Raw genomic sequence first — 9,567 nt, forward strand, 5'->3', positions numbered from 1 at the left:
CTGAAAGATCGGTTCCGCAGTGGCGGTCGCAGACTAAACTGTTTACCGGCCGTCCTGAGCGCTGTCACGCCGTCAAAGCCTGCGGGCGTTTGTGGGCGCCGGTGGAGATAGGCCGCCTGCCGGCCGCTGACACGCGCGGGCGCAGGACCGCTCTGTCCTGTCCTGGGCTGCCTGCCGGCCGTTGACACACGTGGGCGCAGAGCGCTCTGTCCTGTCCTGGGCTGACCGCCGGCCGTTGACACACGTGGGCGCAGACCGCTCTGTCCTGTCCTGGGCCGCCTGCCGGCCGCTGACATACGTGGGGCGCAGACCTCTCTGTCCTGTCCTGGGCTCCCCGCCGGCCATTGACACGCGTGGGCGGAGCCTGCTCTGTCCTGTCCCGGGCTGCCTGCCGGCCGCCGACACGCGTGGGTATGTGCTGTCCTGCAGGCTGGGACGCGGCGACTGAGGCCGGTCTCACTCAGCGCAGGGGCGCAGAGCACGCAGGCCGGACACGGAGCTGACAGGCCATGAGGAGCACACAGGCCCAGACACGTGAGCTGACAGGCCATGAGGAGCACGCAGGCCAGACACGGAGCTGACAGGCCATGAGGAGCACGCAGGCCAGACACGGAGCTGACAGGCCATGAGGAGCACACAGGCCAGACACGGAGCTGACAGGCCATGAGGAGCACGCAGGCCAGACACGGAGCTGACAGGCCATGAGGAGCACACAGGCCAGACACGGAGCTGACAGGCCATGAGGAGCACACAGGCCAGACACGGAGCTGACACACGGATGGAAGGCTGCGATCTGGGGCGCCCCCCTCAGCCGGCCGGCCGGCGCTGCTCAGCCGGTGCTTGGATCGCGCTCCGGGCAGCATCTCTCCTACACCCTTGTTACCGGTGTTCATTTACGGAGATCAGACGAGGCCGTCGGGCGGGCCATGCTGTCCTCTCGAACGAAGATAGGACGCACTGCTGACGCAGCCTCCGAGGTCACGCGCCTCTGTGCTGCCTTAGAACGCGCAAGAAGTGCTATTGAGGTGCTTTGGACAAGCCGTCCAGCTTGGGGCGATCTGCATAGCATAGCTGTACATCGCTGTTGTCCACCCACTCCACTGATGAACTGAACTGCGCACAGGGGCGAGGTCCCCCGTCTGAATGCGTCCTCTGAATGCCTCCCAGATGCAAACTGATAAGGTGCCGTCCCCGTACGTTGTGGCAGGTCCAGCCGCGGGCCCGTCTGCCGCGTCCGTTGGCGGCGTCATCGCTGTGTCCTGCAGAGGCCACGCCGTCCGTTAGTCCGTAAGACTGGTCGGGCCGGCTGTCGTCTGTGGTGGACTGGCAGTACGCGCTGTGTGACAGGGATCAGCCGCGTATCAAGGCCTGGCCGACACTGAGGAGGCGGCAGTCGGCCCGGCGCTTGGCCCACGCCGACTGACACTGCGGCGGCGCGCCGTCTGACGTGAGGCCCAGTCGGCTGGCGCTGGCCCATGCCGACTGACACTGCGGCGGTGCGCCGTCTGACGTGAGGTCCAGTGGGCTGGGCGCTGGCCCATGCCGACTGACACTGCGGCGGTGCGCCGTCTGACGTGAGGTCCAGTGGGCGGGCGCTGGCCCATGCCGACTGACACTGCGGCGGTGCGCCGTCTGACGTGAGGTCCAGTGGGCTGGCGCGGGCCCATGCCGACTGACACTGCGGCGGTGCGCCGTCTGACGTGAGGCCCAGTGGGCTGGCGCTGGCCCATGCCGACTGACACTGCGGCGGTGCGCCGTCTGACGTGAGGTCCAATGGGCTGGCGCTGGCCCATGCCGACTGACACTGCGGCGGTGTGCCGTCTGACGTGAGGTCCAATGGGCGGGGCGCTGGCCCATGCCGACTGACACTGCGGCGGTGCGCCGTCTGACATGAGGCTCAGTGGGCTTGGCGCTGGCCCATGCCGACTGACACTGCGGCGGTGCGCCGTCTGACGTGAGGCCCAGTGGGCTGGCGCTGGCCCATGCCGACTGACACTGCGGCGGTGCGCCGTCTGACGTGAGGCCCAGTCGGCTGGCGCTGGCGACGGCAACGGCTGATCACTGGAATATGACCGATAAACACCTCTCCACCCCACATCTCTAATCCGTGGCAGGTGCGGACAGGTGGCCCGCGGTATCGAGCGGCTCAGCTCGAGGGCTGGCTCGGGTAGACGGCGAAGCTTCACAGAAGGGCATCGGTTTAAGAACTAGGATTTTATCTACCCCGAATAGATCGCATTAGTTGTGTACAGCTGTGGTCTGACGCCGTATCTCTGTCGCCGGCAGGTGGAGCAGAGCTGACCCCCTGCCTTCGCCCTGCGCCGCCGGCCCGGCTCAACGACATGCCCTCGTGGTAACCGGCTGACGGCGCGCGCCGTGACCTCACGACCTATCAGTGACCCGGCCAGTGAACCCGGCCGGCGCAGCGTGACCTGTGCCCCGCCGCTGCCATGTCGTTCCACCAGCCCGGCGGCGACGTCTGGGTGCAGTGGTTCAAGTGCTGTGTGACGCCCCAGGTGCCACAGGTGAGTCCGCGCGCGCGCGCGCGCCCGTCGCCGACGGCTGGCGTGGCGCCGCTCGCCCGCCCGCTGTCACGCAGCGCCGATCGTGACGTCATCGCTTTTGAATCAAGCCCTCGGGCGTGTGTGACGGCGGAGTGGACTATCCCAGCTCTCCGACGGAATGTGTGCGCTGTGTAGCGAGCGTCGCCGGCTGGGCCGCAGCCGTTCGTCACGTGAGCGGTGACCGCGGTACCGTGCGCCGCGAACTGTTGGCTGTTGGCTGGCGGCTCGGCTGTCGGGATGGTGCCTTCTGTACTAGCCCGTCCACGGCTCGTACCTCCACTCGTGACCGGGCTGCTCGTCTGAGGCGCCGCCCCCGGGGCCGGCGCCTTTCACGTCTGTCGAAATCATGCACGGGCGCGTCCGTCCCCAGCCGTCCGCTCGACCGTGACGTCGGCGTACAGCCGTGCCGTGCCCTCCCCCGGGTCGCACTGGTCCGCTGTCTTTCTGTCTCCGGGGAGACAACTGACACTTTTGATGGCCAGTCGGGCCAGTCTAGAACTGCGGGCAGCGGTTACTCATCGCCCCAACCCCGTTATGGAATATTTTTGCTAAGCTCGATATGGTCGCGATCATATGCGCGCGCCAGGCACGTAAATCACCTAACTGCTCGTGGCTCACACGGCTGAGTTCTGGCCAGACAACTGCCCCAGATTGGTGGTCAACTTAGGCTCCTCGCCCTCGGTATGCTGCCGGCACATTCGCGGCGGTGCCTGCCTCCCAGGCGGCGATCTCCCGTCACAGACTGTCTGCCCGTCGTCGGCGTGTGCCGCCACCCCCGTCCTCTTGCAGCCGACGCTATTTCCAGCGGCGCCGGCGGCGGTCGTGGCGGTGACGCGTACTGTGCGAACTGGGTCAGCGCACGCCGCGCGGCGCGGTGGCAGATGCCTCCCCCCCCCCTCGCCGGCGGCGGACGGCGACTCTTGTGTGACTCGGCCGGGCAGCTGGCTGGGCGGGGAGGGTAATGGCATTGCCCGACCGGCATCGCACAATGGCGGCGCTGGCGGCCGACGGGCGCGGCCCGGTGCTGCACGCTGCGGGCGGGAGAGGGGCTGCCGGCGGCCAGCAGAGGGGCTGCCGGCGACCGGCGGAGCGCAGCCTGGTGCTGCCCGCTGAGAGAGGATTCGTGCGAACAGTGAAAGGGCTGGAGGGTCATAACTGGAGCTTATTATTCGGATTTGTATGATCCGTATGCATTCGAATCTTGCAAATCAGCCAATCCTTAAAAACGGGGATTCGACTCCTGAAGTTGGAGAGTCGAATCCTAACCCCTTCCATCGAGCTCTGGAAGCCATTTGAATACGCCATTAAATGTATTGAATGGACAGAATGTGACCTGTGGTCACAGTTTCTTCAAATAAACTAAATACCACACGCTCAGATATTCATTCTGCATGGGACTTCTTGACTCTATGAGTTTGCATTAAGGTCTGGATGTAAAGTTCGAGTACATTCTAATCCAATGCATGTGCCCTACGTTCCAAATCCCAGAAGGCTCTCCTGCTCTACGTTATAGCGCTGAAATCTGGTATATTTAGCTGGAGAACACAGCCCATCGCCAAGTCTGCAGCTCTGATTACAGAACGCAGCATTCTGGCTTATCTGGCATCCGCAGTCCCAAGTAAACGTGACGAACCCCGCTTCAGGCGCGTCCGGGGGCGATAACTCATCATCTGTCGGGCTCGGGCGGCTGCTTTGTTCGCCCGCTTAGCACAATCCATTGGCGTCCCGTCAGTCGGTGGCGGAAGTATTGCTCAGCGTGGGGTCGAGCGGAGGGGACCGAGGTTAAATCGAGAGGAAGGAAGCAGCACCCTCGTTTATTACACTACCCGGCGGACATTGGGTAATTAGCATCAGGGTAATGTACCGATTCTGCGCCAAGGGAACAAAACTAGGGGCTGTAGGTACCAGACGATTCAAGTGTTGCAGTTATGAGCCAGAACAGTGTCTGGCATTTAATTCGCATTCACTTTGCGTTCAGTGCGTACCTTTCGCCTTAATCCCCGTGATGGTTGGTGGGTTTATGCTGACCAAGCCTCAAGCAGTGTGTAAGGCTGGGACCTTTGCGAACCGCGACGAGCTTCGCACGCATACAAAGTAGCCAGGCAAGAACGGAGACCCGGGTTAGTGCTGCCGTGCTCCCAGGCAATGAGACTTCGTTACAGTATTTCTTTATTAGCAGTTCATGGTCTTGTCATGTCTGAGCAGGGAACACCAGCGCACTTTGAGCTGATTTGCGGGCGCTGCCGGCCACAAGTTTCGCACTGGGGCAGCCGGTGGCCTCCGAACGACCACGGCAACCCTGCCGTCTCCCACCCGCTCCCATCGGGCCTACCAGCTGCAGGCGGGCCTACTCACGGCTCTATGACCCTCCGCGTGTCCACGCACCGCCACCGCCGCGTCTGTCGCGCGTCGCGCTCGCCGCGCTGGCGCGTTGTGCGTCGCTTTCGCCAATCTGCGGTGGATTGCGGATAGATGCGTCCGCGTCGCCGCCGGTGAAACGGCGCGTTCCGGACGCGGTGGCGCGATGCGCTGACGGGGGGGGGGGGGGGGGGGGGCAGCGGCCGTGACCCGCGCGTGGCGAGGTCTGGCGCCCCGCAGACACGCAACGTAACTGGGTGAAGGCGGCTGGTCCGGCACGATGTGCGTCATCAACGGCAACGGAGGACTGGGGCGTCCATAACAGGGGCTGTCGAAGAAAGGCGACGTGTTTTGAAGTAAGTGCTGCAGTCCTTATGATTATGTGAAAATTGAAACATTTGATACACTCTCTCAAATTAAACGTTGTTCCAATGTTTGTAGATTTGCTTGCGTAGGTGATCATGCGTTTGCACGTGCTCTCAATTGCTGTCATCAGTTTTGCATATTATGGTTATTAAACACTGATCCCGATATTAGAATATCGGTTTAGGGCCAATGCCCATCAAGTTAAAGAGAATGCTCCACATTTTATGATATTGAAGCAAGCAGAAGATATGATGAAATTAACTCACTTAAATCGTTGGTTTACCTTTAAATGGAAAAGACTGCTGAAGGCAACACGATTTCTCTGTTTTGTAAATATGCTCCTCGATGCGTCATTGTTTGATTACATCATCGTACCTTGTACAACATTGCCTGGAAGCCGATTGACGGCCGTTATATCTGGAAACCGTGCGCACGAACGCCAGATATGAACGACTCGACACTTATATTTTGTTTCGCCTCGATCGCCGCTTGGCTACTAGAATGGTAGTATTTGAATGGCGTTACTATGTTGTCATGGATTCCTTGGTGACCTTAAAATAGTCTGCCCCGAAGAAGTCTGCACATCTTCGCGAGTGTGTAGCTTAGAAACTTAAGGGGTTTAGGTCTTAAGGAGTGAGTGCAGAGGGATTGCAGAGCAGTGAACTGCACGGAATTGCCTTCAAGATGGCCATTTCAGTTTAAAACACCGAAGAAATGTAGAACCCTCCCTTAAAGCTAGCGATAAATGCTACCAGCACGGACCAGCTCGGAGGCGCAGCGGGTTAGTGCGCGTTCCAAGATGGGTGGGAGGTCTTTTTATGAAGTCTGGCGTCGGTAGGCTTCTCCTAGAACCGGCTCCCGTGTAAGAGATGGCAGCAACTGGAGGGCGACCGCCCTCTAGCCATGAACGGCCCGCCAGTCAGCGCCGGTGCCGGTGAGCTCACATGGCGACAGACCCTTTGTCGTCGGACCTGACCATAGTGCGCGGCATCGCTCTGGGCCACCGGGGCGCTCCTCTGACCGCCGGGCCCGACAGGCACGTTGTGCGCATGCGTAATGCAGCAGCATCCTGACAGCAAGGAAGTGCATGGCTGCCCCGCAAGGGTGCCGACTAAAAAAGAAGGAACCTCTGCGCTGTTGAGTGTACAACGTGCGTGTCCAGTTAAATGCATGCAAGCATGCTACCAGCGTCGAGCATTGTGTCATTAATTTACGAAATAGATGGATGAATAAGTCGGGTGGTGTGTTGGAGACGACTGGTAGGCGCTTCTATCAATGACGTGCGCGTCCACCGGCCTGTCCGCATTGTTCTGGGTGCCCTCCCTTGTATATGGAACTGATGGCACTCCTTCCGAACCCAGGGAGACGAGACAATAGTCATGCTCCTTGTCCATGTCGGTGGTGCGAACGTCCGCCCTCTGGCGCACGGGGCGAAAGGATTCACCCGTGGCGGGCACCCTTCTGGCACACGAAGAGAGCGGACGTGACCCCAATGGTGCGCTGATGGACGGGTGGCACCAGCGCGGGGGTCACGCGGCGCGCGCGGCCCGGTCGGAAGCAGGCCGATAGCGCCAGCGTGGAAAGTTGACCGATCTGCCTCTGTTTGGCCAGGGGTCGTGCCGCCACGGGCCCCGGCTCTGTTTGTGATGAGATTGGATTGTTTGCGCCTCGGTGAGACCCCGGTCGACTGACGGCGCTGCTGTTGAAGAATGGCGCCACGCCGCCATGGAGTAATGAACGTGTCAAACCACTCATTATTGTTGCCTCATATTTGGTGTGAATGATTTAAGAGGCAAGATTAGGTCGTGGTCTATGCACGAGGCATAGATTACACACAAAACCAGACCGTTCTGCGCTCTCCTCCGCGATGACATTTGTAATTCGACGCTGTTGCCATGGCTATTTTCGCTGCCTGCAATGATGAAAACGCCGTTATTTTTAGTTTTTTATCCAAAACAAGACGTCTTTCCTGGATGGTTCCCAGCTACACCGGGCAAATTTTTCCAGCCAGGCACTGCACTGTCTTTCCTATGTGGCCCACCGGCGCGTAAGCCTGTAGCTTAGGTGATATGAAGGATTCTGCACTCAGTGTGCGGACGATTGGCACAGCTGCCGCTCGGCCCGTGCAGTTACACTTCACTTCCTTGGCAGGCTGGATGGAGCCCAGTAAAGTGGACGCTTATTAATGATCTACGAAATAAGTAGTCCAGTTGCAAGCCAAGCTTTCTGTAAATGTGAGGAGCTTCGTGTTGGACACATCTGACGGGCGGGACAGCTGCTGCACAGCTCGACTTGTCATCTTTTGCGACGCTGGGCTGCAAGCCAAGTTCTTGATCCTGCATGAAAGGGCCGGAAACTTGGGCAGACTTCCCCAATGGATGGCTGCCAACACCACTGGCGTATGTACGGAGCAGGTCCAGGGAAGCCTCCAGTCAGCACTGCGCTGTGGATGTAGGACCTGCCCTCTCGAACCCCCGCTCAGGTTATGAACGTCGCGTAGCGCTCGCACCCAAACCGAGCCGCCCGCCTGCTCCACGCGGCGGCTTCTTTGATGTGCCGAGGCGGCTGACCTCGGCCGCGGGTCAGGCGAGCGCTCCCGGCACGCACTCGGCACGTCCGCTCGTCCCGGTTCAGATGCTGACCGGGCGCGTAGCGGGCCGCGGCCCGCCGCTGAGTCACCGTGGTGGCTCTGCTGACGTCACCGCGCCGCCGCCCAGTCACGCGCCAGTCATCAGGGGGGGGGGGGGGGCGAAGTCTACGAATGTCCAGTCTACCAGCCAGTCCAGCCTGGTAGCATGTCCCTCCGGGCTGCTAGTCTCAGGACGGCGGACGGGCGCGCCAGCACGCCACGCGCGTGACCCGCGCGAACCCCCGTCCACGCGTGGAGACCCGTTTTTCGGCGCCGAGGCGCCCCGTCGTTGGACGCACTGCCTGGTCACGAAACACGGCGGACGCGGCGGGCCGCGCCCGCTGCACGAGCCGGGATGTAACGGCAGCTGGTGGCACGACCTGCTAGCGGTCGACTAACGGAGAGGCTCGTGTCACGCCGCGCCGCGCCGCGCCGCGCCGGGAGTCCGACACAACGAGCACGTGGCATTGTCTCCGGCGCCGCGTTATCGCACGGCGCACTGGCTGTCACACAAACTGGGCGAAAATGGAGCTCGTGAGTTCCGCTGTTGTTGGCCGGCGACACAACGCTGCCCCGCCGGCGACGGCTCCTCAGCGGAGACGCCTCGTGGGGCGCGTGCGCGGAGCCGCCGCATCCGCGCCGGTCTTGCCCAGATCAGCGCGCTCCGCAGGCGGTGCCCGCCGTTCCCAAGCCTGCTTTAGCGCGCGCGGCTGGCGGAGCGGCGCGCCGCGAGAGACGGCCGGAAGTGGCGGAAGACAAACGGCCGACAATTTATGAGAAAAGCTCATAGTTTCCCAGAGTCGAGGTCAGGAATGAGCCGAAATGTTCGGGTGATGTGAGCACATTGGCTGTAGCACAGCCGTGTTATCGTCTCCGAGATTACACAAATCTGAACGGATTCACAGTGGCGCGTTACCTTGCACGCGATAAAGTTTTCGTGTGACGACAAAGCACAGAGCGGACACAAAATAAGCTCATATCAGGTTTGAGTCTCCACCTTATGTTGTTCCTACTTAAGAAACCTGAACGTGTTAGCATCGATCGATTCTGTTGCCAACGAACAATGGTTCACCCATGATCTTATCGGCCGCTGTCCACCGACGGCCTTGTGCTATACGCCAAGCGGTGGTGCCATTTGGTGCCTGTTGTAAACAGATATGAATCATCGATAAACTGGAAATCGTGCCCAGACACGAGTTTGGGGCTTCGTATTCCAGACTGAGGCTCGTCGATCAGTCAGAGTTGTAGTTCACGGTTCTGGAATCGGCCATGGCGACGTGCGATTGATTGTCTCGCTCGCCAACACGTCGAGCTCGGCCTTATCGGTCTTGCCACCCGCCGAAACAGTCTTCAACTAAGCTGGGACCAGTCGGTAAGGTACCTTCCCCAAATCTGGATAGCGCTCACGAATCATTCACGAATCGATTGCCGGAGAGTTTGTCACTGGTGTGATCATCCCACAAGCCGTGTACTGCCGCCATCGCCGGCGCCCTGCCCCGGCGCTGCGCTCTGCTCGGACCGTCGGCGGCCTTTCCGCTGTGACGTACCGTCTAGGTCAGAGGGGCGTCCTATCACGGCGCCTTCCGGCCGTCGGCCGCCAGCGCCTGTCGGCAGGGGTCGACGCAGCCAGCGCCATGCCACGTGGCCGCC

This window comes from Pollicipes pollicipes, unplaced genomic scaffold, assembly GCF_011947565.3.
Source record: "Pollicipes pollicipes isolate AB1234 unplaced genomic scaffold, Ppol_2.1 Scaffold_7231;HRSCAF=8579_pilon_pilon_pilon, whole genome shotgun sequence".
Lineage (NCBI taxonomy): Eukaryota > Metazoa > Arthropoda > Thecostraca > Pollicipedomorpha > Pollicipedidae > Pollicipes > Pollicipes pollicipes.